The following is a 16,099-nucleotide window of genomic DNA, read 5'->3' as shown; positions in this document are numbered from 1 at the left end:
TATCCGGATACAGCCTGGGCAGATATATAGAATTTGAGACGGTAAAGCAAATTAATTTTGATTGTTGAATGCAGGTACTAAAGGTAGAGGCCATGCATGAGAACCTGAGGGAAATAATTCTCCTGGAAGAATTTAAAAATTCACTCCCTCTGTTAATGAGAACCCATGTAGAGAACCAGAGGTTTTAACAGCTAGATAGACAGCTGAGATCTCTGATCATTCTGAGCTTGTTTACAAGCCCAAACCCTTTGTCCATCACCTCCACAAACCCAAGAAGGATAGAAGGTGAGAGGGTGAAAGGAAGGCAAGTAGCCGGGGACAAGAAGGGACTGCTGGGAACACCCTGGGATATCCTCCACAGGCTGGAAAGGAAGGTGCTGAGGGTGGAAGTGAGGTCCGAAAGCCAAAGTGTTACCATTATCACAAGGTATGCAGAATGCTGGAAGTTGCGGGGTAAACTCATGGGACGTATTGGGGTGCACAAGGCCAATGCAGAGAAAGGAGCCCTGACTGGGAGTACAACAGATCAGGCTTTAACTCTGATTGCAGCTGTAAGGTCAAGTACAAAAACCACTGTTAGTGTGGGGGACATGAACAAGATACCTGAGAGTTATAGGGAATTCTTGTCAAAAGGAAAAGTATCTCCTTATTCCTCAAGTGAGTCAGGTAAACCCACAGTTATATTTAGGGATACAGGAGACAACCAAACTCTTTTGCTGTGGAAAGGCATAACATTTCCACCAGAGAGCGCACTGAATGCCAAGGTTTTAGTGAATGGTTTGGCGGGTAGTATTTACCCGTACCTTTGTATCAGGTGCACCTGGAGTGTGACCTAATGTCTGGAACATTAACTGTAGGAGTTGTCCATAATGTGACCTACTCGTGGGGAATGATTTCGCTGGAGCAAATGTAGTAGCTTCTCCAGTAGTTATGGAAAAACCAAGTGAAGTTAAAGTGACAGAACATTTGCAGGAAAAGGTTCCAGGATTTTTTCCTAAATGTATAGTGACCCATGCAATGGCTAAATAAGTTACATTGTCAGAGGTAAGATTGACACTACAGACAGATAACCGCATATCTGCAACTTTCTTTGGGGATTAATCCATAGGAAATGTTCAATAAGTCTTCTCTGATCACAGTTCAGCAAGCTGATCCAGAGTTAAATAAACTGGCACAATTGGCTCTAACTGAAGCTGAGGAAAAGGGAGTTCCAGAAGGCTAGTATATTAAAAATGTGATTCTGATGAGGAAGTGGAAACCTCCTCATAGACCTGCAGATGAAGAATGGGCGGTTGTTCATCAGATAGTAGTACCGCCAAAGTATCGTCAGGAAATATTAAGGATAGCCCATCAAATTCCTACAGCAGGACATGTGGGGATCTGGAAGACCAAATCACGTATAGGTTGGCATCTTCACTAGCCAGGATGTGGTGCAGTTTTGTAAAATGTGCCATACATGTCCTATGTCTTCAGGGAAGGAAATCTGCCATCCTTATCGGGTCTGGCCTACATGTGACTCCAGACCCACAGCAATGTGGTTGACTCTTAAATGCCCTCTGAAATGGCCTAGCAAACCACTCAGTTGTATCAAACTGCTACAAAGTCGAAGAAAAGGAGTGAAATTGGATGGACCACCCGGCATCGACCTAGGCATTGGAAATGACAACAGCAAACCCAGCCCTGTCGACCCTGCAAAATCCTCTTTACTTACATCTGAGGGCTTGTGCCAAAAGTGGGAGAGGTGTCCCACAGACTAGTCAAGCAACATCTGGACATAGTCATGCTCTGGCTGAGTACTAAAGGACATAGCTGCTAGACTGGGTCTGCAGCAGGTAGTGGGGGAACCAATATGAGAGAAAAACATACTTGACCTTGTCATCACCAATCTGCCTGCCGCAGATGCTTCTGTCCATGTCTGTATTGGTAGAAGTGACCACTGCACAATCCTTGTGGAGATGAAGTCCCGCCTTCACATCATATGATGTCCATCGTGTTGTGTGGCACTATAACCGTGCTAAATGGGATAGATTTAGATTAGATTAGATTAGATTAGAGATACAGCACTGAAACAGGCCCTTCGGCCCACCGAGTCTGTGCCGACCATCAACCACCCATTTATACTAATCCTACACTAATCCCATATTCCTACCAAACATCCCCACCTGTCCCTATATTTCCCTACCACCTACCTATACTAGTGACAATTTATAATGGCCAATTTACCTATCAACCTGCAAGTCTTTCGAACAGGGCATCCATGTGGGCCATCAGCAGCAGCAGAATTGTACTCAACCACAATCTGTAACCTCATGGCCCGGCATATCCCCCACTCTACAATTACCATCAAGCGAGGAGACCAACCCTGGTTCAATGAAGAGTGCAGGAGGGCATGCCAGGAGCAGCACCAGCATACCTCAAAATGAGGTGTCAACCTGGTGAAGCTACAACCCAGGACTACTTGCATGCCAAACTGCATAAGCAGCATGCAATAGACAGAGCTAAGCGATCCCATAACCAACAGATCAGATCTAAGCTTTGCAGTCCTGCCACATCCAGTCGTGAATGGTGGTGGATAATTAGACAACTAACTGGAGGAGATGGCTCCATAAATATCCCCATCTTCGATGATGGGGGAGCCCAGTACATCAGTGAGAAAGATAAGGCTGAAGCATTTGCAACAATCTTCAGCCAGAAGTGCCGAGTTGATGATCCATCTCGGCCTCCTGCTGAAGTCCCCAGCATTACAAATGCCAGACTTCAGCCAATTCGATTCACTCCGTGTGATATCAAGAAACGGCTGAAGGCACTGGATACTGCAAATGCTATGGGTCCTGACAATATTCCGGCAATAGTACTGAAGACCTGTGCTCCAGAACTTGCTGCACCCCTAGCCAAACTGTTCCAGTATAGCTACAACACTGGTATCTCCCCAGCAATGTGGAAAATTGCCCAGGTATGTCCTCTACACAAAAAGCAGGACAAGTCCAACCCAGCCAATTACCGCCCCATCAGTCTACTCTCAATCATCAGTAAAGTGATGGAAGGTGTCATCAACAGTGCCATCAAGCAGCACTTGCTTAGCAATAACCTGCTCAGTGATGCTCAGTTTGGGTTCCGCTCAGCTCCTCCTCATTACAGCCTTGGTTCAAGCCTTGGTGCAGAGGAGATTCACCAGGATGTTGCCTGGGCTGGAGCATTTCCGCTATGAAGAGAGACTGAAAAGGCTAGGATTGTTTTCCTTGGAGCAGAGAAGGCTGAGGGGGAACAAGGTTATGAGAGGCATTGATAGGTTAGATAGGAAGAAACTTTTTGCCTTAGCGGAGGGGTCAAGAACCAGGGGGAATAGATTTAGGGTAAGGGGAAGGAAGTTTAGGGGGGATTTGAGGAAAACAAATTTCACCCAGGGGAGCCAACGTATGCAATAACATCATCGCCATGCCACCATTACTCATGAGCGTCTCCACGGACTCAGTGACATGTACATTGGCTAAGTCAGCTGCTGCCTCTAATGGTTTACACAAGGCTGCAGATGTGGACTGGTGCACAGCAGGTGAGTGAGTGTGATGTGTGGCTTGCAGAGCTCATGTTGGTTCCGATGGTGCAGACAGCCTTTTTCTGATAAGCCACTGCCGTACATCTCTAACTCAGTGCTAGCCCTGCGTGCAGAGCCTGGGTGCCATCTGCCCTCCCATGCGTCTTTCATGTTGTAGGTCCTTAGTGTCCTCATAGTCCGAGGAGGAATCCTGTTGACGTCTCTCCTCATTATGCCAGACCTGGCCCCTATTGGGTGCATAGTTGTGCAGAGCAGCAAACAAAGGAGCTGGCCTTTTTGGCCCGTAGCACAGGCACAGCATACAGGCATTGGAGGCGCTCTTTCAGCATGCCGATCTCCTGCTCAATGCTGGCTCATGTAGCTCAATGACTGGCGTTGTATCTCTCCTCTGCAGCAGTGCTGGGGTCTCTCACCGGTGTTGGGAGCCATGTCTGCAAAGATTAGCCCTTATCTCCAAGAAGCCACCCCTCCATCTGAGCCATTTCAGTGAACAGCGGTGGTAACTGGGACTGGAGCAAGACCCAGGTGTCATGGCAGCTGCCTGAGAAGCGGTCACACATTCGCAGCAAGTATCTGTGGTGATCACATACCAGCTTCATCTAGATTGAGAGGGCTCCTTTATAGGTGACGTTTGCAGGTGGTAGCTTGGCGGGAGGCCTGATGGCCACATGAGTGCAGGCTCTGAACATTACAACTTATGGTTCTCTGGCAATGGTGCCAGAACCACTGGTCCTCTGGGCCTGGCTGTCAGAGTCTGTCCTGAAGTGGACATACTCATTGGTGACCTCCCTGATGCAGCAGTGCACTGCTGACAGTGTGACCCCACAAAGGTCTCTGACGGGCCTCTAAAAAGCTACAGAGGCGTCAGACTTGAGAACCGCTGCCACTATGAGGAACAAAGGCATGGGATGTCCACCGGAGCCTATGGGCTGCAGGTCGTCCTTGAGCAGGGCACTTAGACGTGTCACCACCCTCTCTACATGTGCATTCGCCTCTGACACTGGTGCTGTGACATCCAGTGGCATGTCATGTGGGGCCTGTAGATGCACGGCAATCATAGTGGCGAGCTCCCCTTGGGGGCTGCTGCTTACAACCGGGGGCATCTACGTCGATCGCACCTGCCTGTTGATATTGCCTCTGGCGCATACAGATCCTCTGGAGCATTGGATCACACAATGTAGGATGAGCCATACCTATTTCCATGTGAGAAATAAAGTTGAACCCTTCATGTATTGGTGTTGATGGGTATATCAGCTGCTTTCCTGGATCAACTATGTGGCATGCCATGGCATTGCCCATCTTGGCCAATACTCAGAGTGGCACAGCATGACCACATCAAAATCTTACCAGCTGAATTGATTGCCCCACCATCCATTTAACCTTAATGCTCCTACCCTTTCTGGCACCCTCCCCACACACAGTGTGCCGTTGCTCCTTCACAAACACAAACAAACACAGAGGGTTTTGGTAACTGTTAATGGAGGGAGGGTACACAGTGCCGCCCTTCATGCTAGCAGAGCTTTCCCTCCAGTAATCCCAGACCTCCTCCCTTTAAGAATGCAGAGTGAGACCTCTGTAATACCCCCCTCCCTCCTTCCTTCCAGTATGCAGAATGGGACCCATGAAATTCCCCCCTTCCTTTAAGAATGCAGAGTGAGACCCCTGAATAGGAACTTACCTTCTGCCGCGAAACCTTCTGCCTCTGTGGACCCGCCAGCTTTTCAAATCGTGAACGGGAAGGCACGTGACGGCCGCCCGTTCAGTGAAAAATTAGGAAGTGTCAATGGAGAGGTGGCGGGCTGCATAATCTGCAGAGGTAAGTACCGTACAACATATTGTAATTGGGGTGCCACCGCCATGCGGCGGGGCACCGCACTAAGGTCCTCCTGCCACTGGTAATTTGCAGCAGGTCCTTCTCGACATTATGGGTCGAGGCGTACCTCTCCCCACAGGATTTTACTGGCCCCTGCACCAAGACCCACGGCATTGAGTGGCCAGTCAGATTCAGCCCCATGAGTGGGATAAAGGGCTAGAATTTCTTTTGTTTGCCACTCGGGATTCACCTATTGAGTCTACCAGTTTTAGTCCTTTTGAATTAGTTTCTGGCATTGAGATAAGAGGTCCTCTAAAACTAATTAAAGAAAGTTTTTTCGAACAGAGGGACGAATCTTCTATGTTAGCTTATGTATCCGTGTTCCGGGAGTGGCCCACAAGGTCTTGCAAAGTGGCTCAGGAACACCTGAAAGCTCCCCAAACAACCATGAAGAAATGGGTAGACAAGCATGCCAAGACCAGAACATTTCAACAAGGGGATAGGGTGTTAAATAGAACTGCTTTTACAGGATGAACCGATGAAAGCACATTTCAGTGGTCCATATAAAGTGGTCAAAAGAACTAGTAAAATAAATTATTTGATTGACACCCCAGATCGCCAGAAAAAGAATCGACTGTGTCATATCAATATGTTGAAACAATATCATTGCCAGGAGGAGGATGAGCAAGCACACGTATGTCAGGTTGTAGGGGCAGTGAAGGATGAAAGTGATAGTGAGGATGAGGCAGAAGGAGGCCAAGACAATTCTCAAATTGAGCCTCCTACTATCCGGTTAGCTAATACTGAAGAGTTAGGGAGATTGGACACTATGCTTTCATATTTAGATGCAGAACAAGGAGAAGACCCAACAGGGCAACCCACTGCATTTAAAGAAATCTGTAGAGACAAGACAGGATGTACAACCTTAGCCACACATGATGTGGATGTAGAGGAATTCTTTCCTATAAAACAATATCCTTATCGCTTAAGTCCAGAGAAACGGGCCCAGGTGAAAGCAGAAATCCAATATATGTTGGAAAACCAGCTAATTGAATCCAGTCAAAGCAGCTGGAGTTTCCCAGTGCTGTTAGTGCCTAAACCTGATGGTTCAACTAGATTCTGCATAGATTACAGAAAGGTTAATGCAGTTACAAAGGCAGGCTCCTGCCCAATTCCTCACTTGGAAGACTGTTGTGACAGAGTTGGCAGTGCCACACTTCTTACAAAAATAGATTTGGTAAAGGGATACTAGCAGGTTCATTTGACATCTGAGCTGAAGAAAAATCAGCTTTTGTCAATCCAGACAGTCTTTTCCAATGCTGAGTGATTCCATTCGGGCTAAAAATGCCCTAGCTACTTTTCAGAGATTAATGAACCACGTGGTAGCCAGTGTTCCCAGCTGTGTGGTTTACCTTGACGATGTACAGCATAGAGTTTGTTAAGGAATCATAGATTAAGGGTTATTAAAGCTATCCATTACCTTGTATTTACTAACTATTGTATATGAGTCAGTAGCATCCTGTTTTTGCCAATATCACTCAGCCCCATTACACCATACTCTTGCATTCATGAGGAACTTACAGTGCTGACTTCTGGAGATTCTTTGGATTTTCCTGCCTGTTTTCTCTGCTGTACAAGTTCCAGAACAATGTGATTCTAAATGGCAAAGCAGCGGAATTGCAACATTTATATAGAAGTAAAAGTCCAGCAACTTTCAACATGTCACTGAGCTTGTGTCCTAAGTGAAAGTAATGTGTGCCACTGCATAGAAATCAAGACATTCCCTAAGTTATTTTTGCCATTGTAAAATGAGTTTACATAACACAAGCCTTTAAGCTTGTGTTTTAAAAAAAACCTAGCTGCTAAGTTATTTTAAAATGCATGAGGCCACATTGCAATTTTTGTCTTACAAAGGGGGCCAAAGAGACAATTTCGGAAAGATAAAGGCATTAAAAATTTATCTTAGTATTAATCAGAAACCATTGGGAAATTTCTCATCCCTGAAATTACCCGTCATGGACCTCAAAAATTTTACCACGGACACTGGTGTCTGTCAAACAGTCATAAGTTATTCAGCACGAAACAGGCCCTTCGGCCCACCATGCCCATGCCGGCCATCAACCCTATCTATTCTGGTCATATTTTCCAGCACTTGGCTCATAGCCTTGTATGCTATAGCATTTCAAGTGCTCATCTAAATACTTCTTGAATGTTGTGAGGGTTCCTGCCTCTACCACACCTTCCAGCAGTGTGTTCCAGATTCCAACCACCCTCTGGGTGAAATTTTTTTTCCTCAAATCCCCTCTGAACCTCCTGCCCCTTACCTTAAATCTATGCCCCCTGGTTATTGACCTCTCCGCTAAGGGAAAAAGTTTCCTCCTATCTACCCTATCTATGCCCCTCAGAATTTTGTATATCTCAATCAGGTCCTCCCTCAGCTTTCTCTGCTCTAAGGAAAACAACCCTAGCCTAACCAGTCTCTCTTCATAGCTGAAATGTTCCAGTCCAGGCAACATCCTGGTGAATCTCCTCTGCACCCTCTCCAGTACAATCACATCCTTCCTATAGTGTGGTGACCAGAACTGTACACAATACTCCAGCTGTACAACTAACGTTTTGTACAGCTCCATCATAACCTCCCTGCTCTTATATTCTATGCCTCGGCTAATAAAGGCAAGTATCCCATATGCCTTCCTAACCACCTTAGCTACCTGTGCTGCTGCCTTCAGTGATCTATGGACAAGTACACCAAGGTCCCTCTGACCCTCTGTACTTCCTAGGGACCTACCATCCATTGTATATTCCCTTTCCCTGTTAGTCCTCCCAAAATGCATTACCTCACATTTCTCAGGATTAAATTCCATTTGCCACTGCTCTGCCCATCTTACCAGCCCATCTATATCGTCCTGTAATCTAAGGCTTTCCTCCTCACTATTTACGACACCACCAATTTTCATGTCATCTGCGAACTTACTGACCATACCTCCTATATGCATGTCTAAATCATTAATGTTCACTACAAAGGGCAAGGGTCCCAGCACTGATCCGTGAGGTACACCACTGGTCACAGGCTTCCAATCACAAAAACAACCCTCGACCATCACCCTCTGCCTCCTGCCACTATGAACATGTTGTCAACCCCTGATAAAGAGTCTACTCCTGTTACTTTTCTGTACTGATCAAAAGGACAGTAACATGAAATCCTGCTTGCCAGAAAGTTTTCCAACAGTGGAGTGACAATCAGCTGCATGGAAAGAGATTTGCCTGTTAGTGATAGACGTTACAAGTTTGCAATGTCATCTCACAAATGTCTTGCCAATATTATCAGAAAAACAGCAATTAAGTTTGTTATCCAAGGAAGAGGGAGGAGAGGCCACATTGCAGTTTCCACATATTTAAAAGAATTGCAGATGTGCCAGTTATAAATCCAGATAAGGGACAACGAATTTGAGAAATTCAGTAGCAGTATGGCAATATTGAAATTTACTTTTGGCACCTGCTATTTTCCACTCAGATGTTAATGGTGAGACCATTGGAAGCTTTGGCATAATCTGATTGTCACCTATTTCAGTCCAGGAGATACTTCATGCTGAGGCCAATAATACTGTACCATGGTACCAGGCAATGTCCTCTCTAATTTTTTTTTTGTGCACAGCCTGTTCATTTCAATGTGCAGTGCTTTAAATTGTTCTGTGTAGCCATGCATGTGCTATGTTTGAAAGGGGACAACTTGTGAGTGGCCTGCATGGTACCTTCCAGGTTCCAGTACTGCCTCGCACGCACACAGCTTAGAGGAAACATTGGTACAGGTCAACCATACTCAATCATCAAACAACCTAGCATCAATAAGAAATGTGATGCAAACTTTTGCTTTACAACAATAGGGTAACTTAAGCATATCTATTTTGTTAGACTAGTAACTATTACCGCTAAATGAAAGGTTTTAGTTTAAGTCCATTGGTAGCATTTGTTTTTTTCATTCTTTCATGGGATGAAGGTGTCACTGGCAAGGCCAGCATTTGTTGCCCATCCTTAATTGCCCTTGATAACTGAGTGGCTTGCTAGACCATTACAGAGGGCAGTTAAGAGTCAACCAGGAGTCACATGTAGGCCAGACCAGATAAGGATGGCAGATTTCCTACCCTAAAGGATATTAGTGAACCAGATGGGTCTTTATGACAATCAATGATAGTTTCGTGGCACCATTACTGAGACTAGCTTTCAATTCCAATTTTTTTATTCATTGAATTTATTAAGTAATTGAATTTATATACCACCAGCAGCCACGGTGGGATTTGATCCCATATCCACAAGCATTAGCCTGGGTCTCCAGATTCTAGTTCAGTAACATTACCTCGACATCACTTTCTCCCTAGTTGTGCCTATGAGCTAGAAGGTTATGGAGGTAAACCCCAATGCAGGACTTGAATACATAATCTGGGCTGACACTTCAGTATATTATTGAGGCAATTCTATTGTCAGAGAAGTTGTGGGGAGTGGGTGGGGGTGCTTGTAATATTAGTTGTTCCTTTGGTGTGTGAACTATTGTAAGATTAACAGGACTACAAGTAATATCCAAACTAAATGTGGGTTTTTATTATACTTTAAACTAGAACATATATATCTAAACAGTTACTGCACAAGCCACATCTACACACATCTCACTCTATTGGGCTATGCCCACAATTCGCTGGTCATGTGTGACACGACATCACTTCCTCTGGTGACCTTCACTTACAGCTTTTTAAGGTGGTCCGCTCTTAAGTTTCTCCCACAATGTCCCCCTTTTTTCCAAAGATAAAAATATATGTAGAATATACAATGATATTGTAGTTCGGACTAACTATACATGATTAAAACAAAATGCTACTTACAAGTAAATAACCTCTTCCCAGGGCTGAGCTCAATTTGATGACTTATTATTCTGCCATTAGCACTCTCTCTGGACTCATGCTTTGTTTTTCACTACAACTATTTAGCACTCCATTTGCATTCTGTTCCATGACATCTGTCATTAATCTTTCCCTAAAATAAAAGCAAAATGCTGCAGATGCTGGAAATCTGAAATAAAAACAAGAAATGCTGGAACCACTCAGCAGGTCTGGCAGCATCTGTGGAAAGAGAAGCAGAGTTAACGTTTCGGGTCAGTGACCCTTCTTCGGAACTAGCAAATATTAGAAATGTCAAAAGTTGCAAGCAAGTGAGGCGGGGGTGGGGCAAGAGATAACAAAGGAGAAGGTGTAGATTGGACAAGGCCACATAGCTGACCAAAAGGTTATGGAGCAAAGGCAAACAATATGTTAATGGTATGTTGAAAGACAAAGCATTAGTACAGATAGGGTGTTAACGGACTGAAGATTGAACAGCAGCAAGTACAAACATGAAAAAAAAAACAGTGGGTAAACAAACTGAACAAACTAAGATGAAATGAAGTAAACACAAAAAAAAGATTGTAAAAAATGTAAAAAAGAAAAAAAAAAGAGAAAAAAAATTAAAAATAAAAGTAAAATGGGGGGTCCGTCATGCTCTGAAATGATTGAACTCAATGTTCAGTCCGGCAGGCTGTAGTGTGCCTAATCGGTAAATGAGATGCTGTTCCTCGAGCTTGCGTTGATGTTCACTGGAACACTGCAGCAATCCCAGGACAGAAATGTGAGCATGAGAGCAGGGGGGAGTGTTGAAATGGCAAGCAACCGGAAGCTCAGGGTCCTGCTTGCGGACTGAGCGGAGGTGTTCCGCAAAGCGGTCACCCAGTCTGCGTTTGGTCTCCCCAATGTAGAGGAGACCATATTGTGAGCAGCGAATACAATATACTACATTGAAAGAAGTACAAGTAAATCGCTGCTTCACCTGAAAGGAGTGTTTGGGGCCTGGGCTAGTGAGGAAGGAGGAGGTAAATAGGCAGGTATTACACCTCTTGTGATTGCAGGGTAAGGTGCCATGGGACGGGGATGAGGTGGTGAGGGTAATGGAAGAGTGGACTAGGGTGTCACGGAGGGAACGATCCCTTCGGAATGCTGACAGGGGAAGGGAGAGGAAAATACGTTTGGTAGTGGCATCACACTGGAGGTGGCGGAAATGGCGGAGGATGATCTTTTGGATATGGAGGCTGATGGGGTGGAAAGTGAGGACAAGAGGAACCCTGTCATGGTTCTGGGAGGGAGGGGAAGGGGTGAGGGTAGAGGTGCGGGAAATGGGCCGGACACGGTTGAGGGCCCTGTCAACAACAGTGGGGGGGAATCCTCGGTTGAGGAAAAAGGAGGTCATAGCAGAAGCACCGTCATGGAAGGTAGCATCATCAGAGCAGATGCGTTGGAGAAGGAGAAACTGGGAGAATGGAATGGAGTCCTTACAGGAGGTAGGGTGTGAAGAAGTGTAGTCGAGGTAGCCGTGGGAGTTGGTGGGCTTATAATGGATATTAGTAGACAACCTATCCCCAGAGATGGAGACATTTCTAATATTTGCTAGTTCCGAAGAAGGGTCACTGACCCGAAACGTTAACTCTGCTTCTCTTTCCACAGATGCTGCCAGACCTGCTGAGTGATTCCAGCATTTCTTGTTTTTATTTATAATTAATCTTTCCCTCTCTGTCCTATCACAGACCTTCCCTCTTGTTCTTCTTCCCCTCTCTCCTCTTTCACTTGCTCAAAGGCTATTACATTTCTAACATTTTCCAGCTGTGATGAAGGGTCACAGACCTGAAACATTAACTCTGTTTCTCTCCAAACAGATGCTGCCTGACGTGCTGAGTCCTCCCAACACTTTCTGTTCTCATGAAATACATATAGTTGGCACAAGTTTCATTCATTCAAAAGTGCAATAAATTTATTTACATCACAATCTTTGCTTGTGTCTCCTCTATTACATATTATTGTTGATTAAGCCTCAGGCCAATTAAGTAATATAATAAAAAAAATTATACTTTTGTACTGTCTTTCATGTTCTGAGGACTTCTCAAAGTACTTCACAACCAAGGAGTATAGTTGGATAGATTCATATAAGTTAACATGGCAGCTAATTTTTACACAGCAAGGTGCAACAAACAAAAAATGAGGTAAATAACTAGTTGATCTATGTTTGGAAGTTTAACTTGAGGAAAGAATGTGGGCCACAATGTTGGGGGACCTCCCTGTTCTTCTTTGAATAGTGCTGTGGCATCTTTTGCATCCATCCAAATCGGGCCTCAGTTCAACATTTCATCTGAAAGACAGTAGCTGCAATCTTATTTTCAGTGTGTTTGGTGCGGGAGGTAGATTTAGAAATGGCACCAGAAAGCCTGAGAGGCGAGGAAGACACCTAAAGGCTGCAACACTGAATTGCAGTAGGTGTGGCCGGGAGCGGCATTGGTGGAAAATTGCCCAGCCCAGGAAGCTGAATGTTTCTGGTGCAAGAGAAAGGGTCACTTTCAGCAGGCCTGTCGCAGCAGGAAGCAAATGCTGCAGCCTTCTTATTGATTGCAACAAAGCACTTTTGATCTAGTAGTATTAATATCTTCTTCATGCTCTGTGGATCTTCCTGTGGTAATTACTCAATAGAGGTCTAATTAGCTGTTTTCCTGTGCTGGTTTTCTAGTGTGGTGTGTGATGCAATTGTGCTCTGGAGTCTGCATGGTAAATATAATTCTCCACCTTGCTCCCACTCTGACCTTTCTGTCCTTGGCCCGCTACAGTGTTCAAATGAAGCTCAATGCAAGCTCAAGGAACAGTACCTTGTATTTCGACTGGGCACTTTACAGGCTTCTGGACTCAACATTGGGTTCAATAATTTTACGTCATAACCTCTGCCCCCATTTTGTTTTCTTTTCTCTTTTTTTTTGCTGGTTCATTTTTTCCCCTCTTGTTTGTTTCTATTTCCCTTTACTTTGGGATTGGACAGCTGCTATCCTGCCATTTACACCTAATCCAGACACACCTTTTGTTTCTTTACTTGTCCCATCACCACTCCCTTTGGCTTTGCACTATGAAACCTTTTGCCATTTAATCTGTCCTGCCCTCCACCCTATCCCAGATCTTCCCTTTTGTTCTTCTTCCCCCTCCCCCCTTTCACTTGCTCAAACCTATTACATTTCTAACTTTTGACGGTTCTGACTCAAGGTCACAGACCTGAAACGTTAACTCTGCTTTTCTCTCCACAGATTCAGCATTTTCTGTTTTTGTTTCAGATTTCCAGTATCCACAGTACTTCACTTTTGTATTTGTGGTAAACATTGTGCTACAGAGCACAACTGCATCACAGACACCAGAAAACCAGCACAAGATAACAGCTAATTGGTCCTCCAGTGAGTAATTAGCACAGGAAGATTCACAGAGCATGGAGAATGTATTAATAATACGAGATCAAAAGTGGTTTGTTGCAATCAATAAGGGAGTCACGGAGATTCCAGACCCAAAGCCCAAAGAGAGAAAATGGTAGATACAAAAATCAATGGGAGAGCTTTCAAACTGAGAGTGGTGGAACAGAAGCACAATATAGAGGGTAGCTATTACTTGGTTACTGTATAGAGATGAGTCTGAATCCAAGGCATTGTTTGTCTGTGCTTACTGCAAGGCAGATAGCATTATTCATTAACAGAGCCAACCCTTATTCAGAGTAGATTTATTTAATGAGGTGTACAGGAAAGAATAAGAAGAGAGCATACAAAAGGTTCTGGAATAGAAGAGTAAACAGTCAGATGTCATCATTCATATGGGAACCAATGACACAGATAGGAGTTTAGGGATTATGCAAAGGGATTTTAAGGGATAACATTCTAAATTAAAGAGCAGAACCATTTGTACACTTGGGGGGTATTTATGCTCTCCCACATGGGTTTGGAGGCAGGGAGAGCATAGAATCAGATGAGATGGTGGCGAGGGAGGACCCAGCCACCTTCCCACCTCCGCCAAAATTTAGGCTGGGACGAGAAGGCTTGTGAATGACCTTCCCGCCGCCGATTGAGGCCCTTAGGTGGGCAATTAATCCCCAATTAAGGGCCTCAACCCACCACTGTTGCAATTAGCCATGCGGCATGCCACCCTGTTTCCGCACGGGATGCTTTCCGGCTCCGAGAGGGGTTACCCTTGTTAAAAGACACCTAGTGCCTGAACGAGGAACATGTCATCAGGAAGTAGGGGGAGACCCCCTGAGGACCACACCGCCTGCCGTTGCTACCGACCCCCTTACAACTCCCTCCCCTGCGACCCCTCCCACCCTGACCTATGAACCCACCCCTGGCCTAGGTCCAACGACACTCCTGGGCCTCCGGTAGGTGCTCCTCTTGCAGCAGCCACCGCCTCTACAGTGGCGTGGTTCAGTGGAAGAATTGCCGGCCTCTATTTGACTGGCAGCTTTCCATGGGCGGGACATCTGTCACTGGGGTCCTTGATCCCCTGGAAGGCCCACCGCTGTCCACTTAAGTGCCTGATTGGCACTAGGATTGCTTGGCCTTCTGGGGAAGAGGCGATGCAGAGTTGTAGACATCGCTTTTCCTGCACGTCGAGACCCCCATTGCCAGCGTAATATCTCGGCCTTGATTTTCCTGAAGGAAGTTGGCCTGGCGTTGGCAATATTCACTGCAACAGGGGACATCCAATAGGCTTTAAGCAACTTATTTGCACATATAAAAGGCCTAACTCCATTTCAAGCATGGGCCCTGGCACCAATTTATTTTGCCAGCACCAATATAGCAGGCAACATAATGAGTGTGTGATTCCTGCTCACCATATTGGAGACTTAGACACTCATTTAGCATCCAATAAACGGATGTGGCGCCATCAAATTTCTACTTGAATGTGGAGCTGTCAGATTATCCTTTCTGCTTCCAATCTTGAATTTGCAGTCTATTGAACTCTTATTGCTTATTTGTGTCATTTGTCACATTTCTTCCTGAATATTGACTGATGTAATATGGTAGTGCAGGCTTTGTCCACGGGTACTGCAGGATAACAAAAGGACTGTCACTAAGAGCACTGAAGGCAAACTGAAAATAACTTTCTAATTTACAAAACAATACCCAGGCACTGCAACATGCTGACAAATCAATAGTGCACATCACACATTATAGTAATACACGTTAGTTAAATCTTAAACATGGGCATCTCAGTGTAACTTGTCACTGCTCCAACCAATACCCTATTTTATTTTCAAATCCTAATGATTTCACAAGTGCAGTGACAGTAATGCTCACATAAAACTGGTTAAAAGATTCACACCAGAGAACATCCACTTTGTCGCAAGAAAGTGGTTGCAACAATAAACTTTCACATAAAACAGCAGCTGGACATGCCACAGACAGGCCCTTTGAGAAAAATTAAGTTATTAGAAGCTACATTTTGGCAGCTGGTTTGACATTTTATAAATCTCTTTGGAGTGAACACAACATTAATACAATTGTATTTGTGACTCTCAAAAATGCAGCTCACCATGAAACATTTCTGCTATAAGATTAGTTCTAACAACCTCCTCCTATCTTCCAGCTGATCTATAATTTTATTGACAATGCCTCTGCAAAAAACTGATTTGACTGGTGAAACACTGACAAGCTAATAGAATGGAAAGTAAAAATGGGTGGAGTGTAAAATGGGTGCCTGATCCAATCTTGTCCATTCCCTGCTGGGCGGGGTAGGTTTAATATTATGCCCATGAGTTGAACTGCTATCATCATATTGCTTTGCCCTCTTGGTGAGCCTCTCTGAAGCTTGCTTTCAGATACACGTATTGAGTTGCACAGAAGTGGATATTGCTAGATATGGCCA

This window comes from Heterodontus francisci, chromosome 19 (assembly GCF_036365525.1).
Source record: "Heterodontus francisci isolate sHetFra1 chromosome 19, sHetFra1.hap1, whole genome shotgun sequence".
In the NCBI taxonomy this organism is placed as follows: Eukaryota; Metazoa; Chordata; class Chondrichthyes; order Heterodontiformes; family Heterodontidae; genus Heterodontus; species Heterodontus francisci.
Note: the sequence above shows the minus strand (reverse complement) of the source record.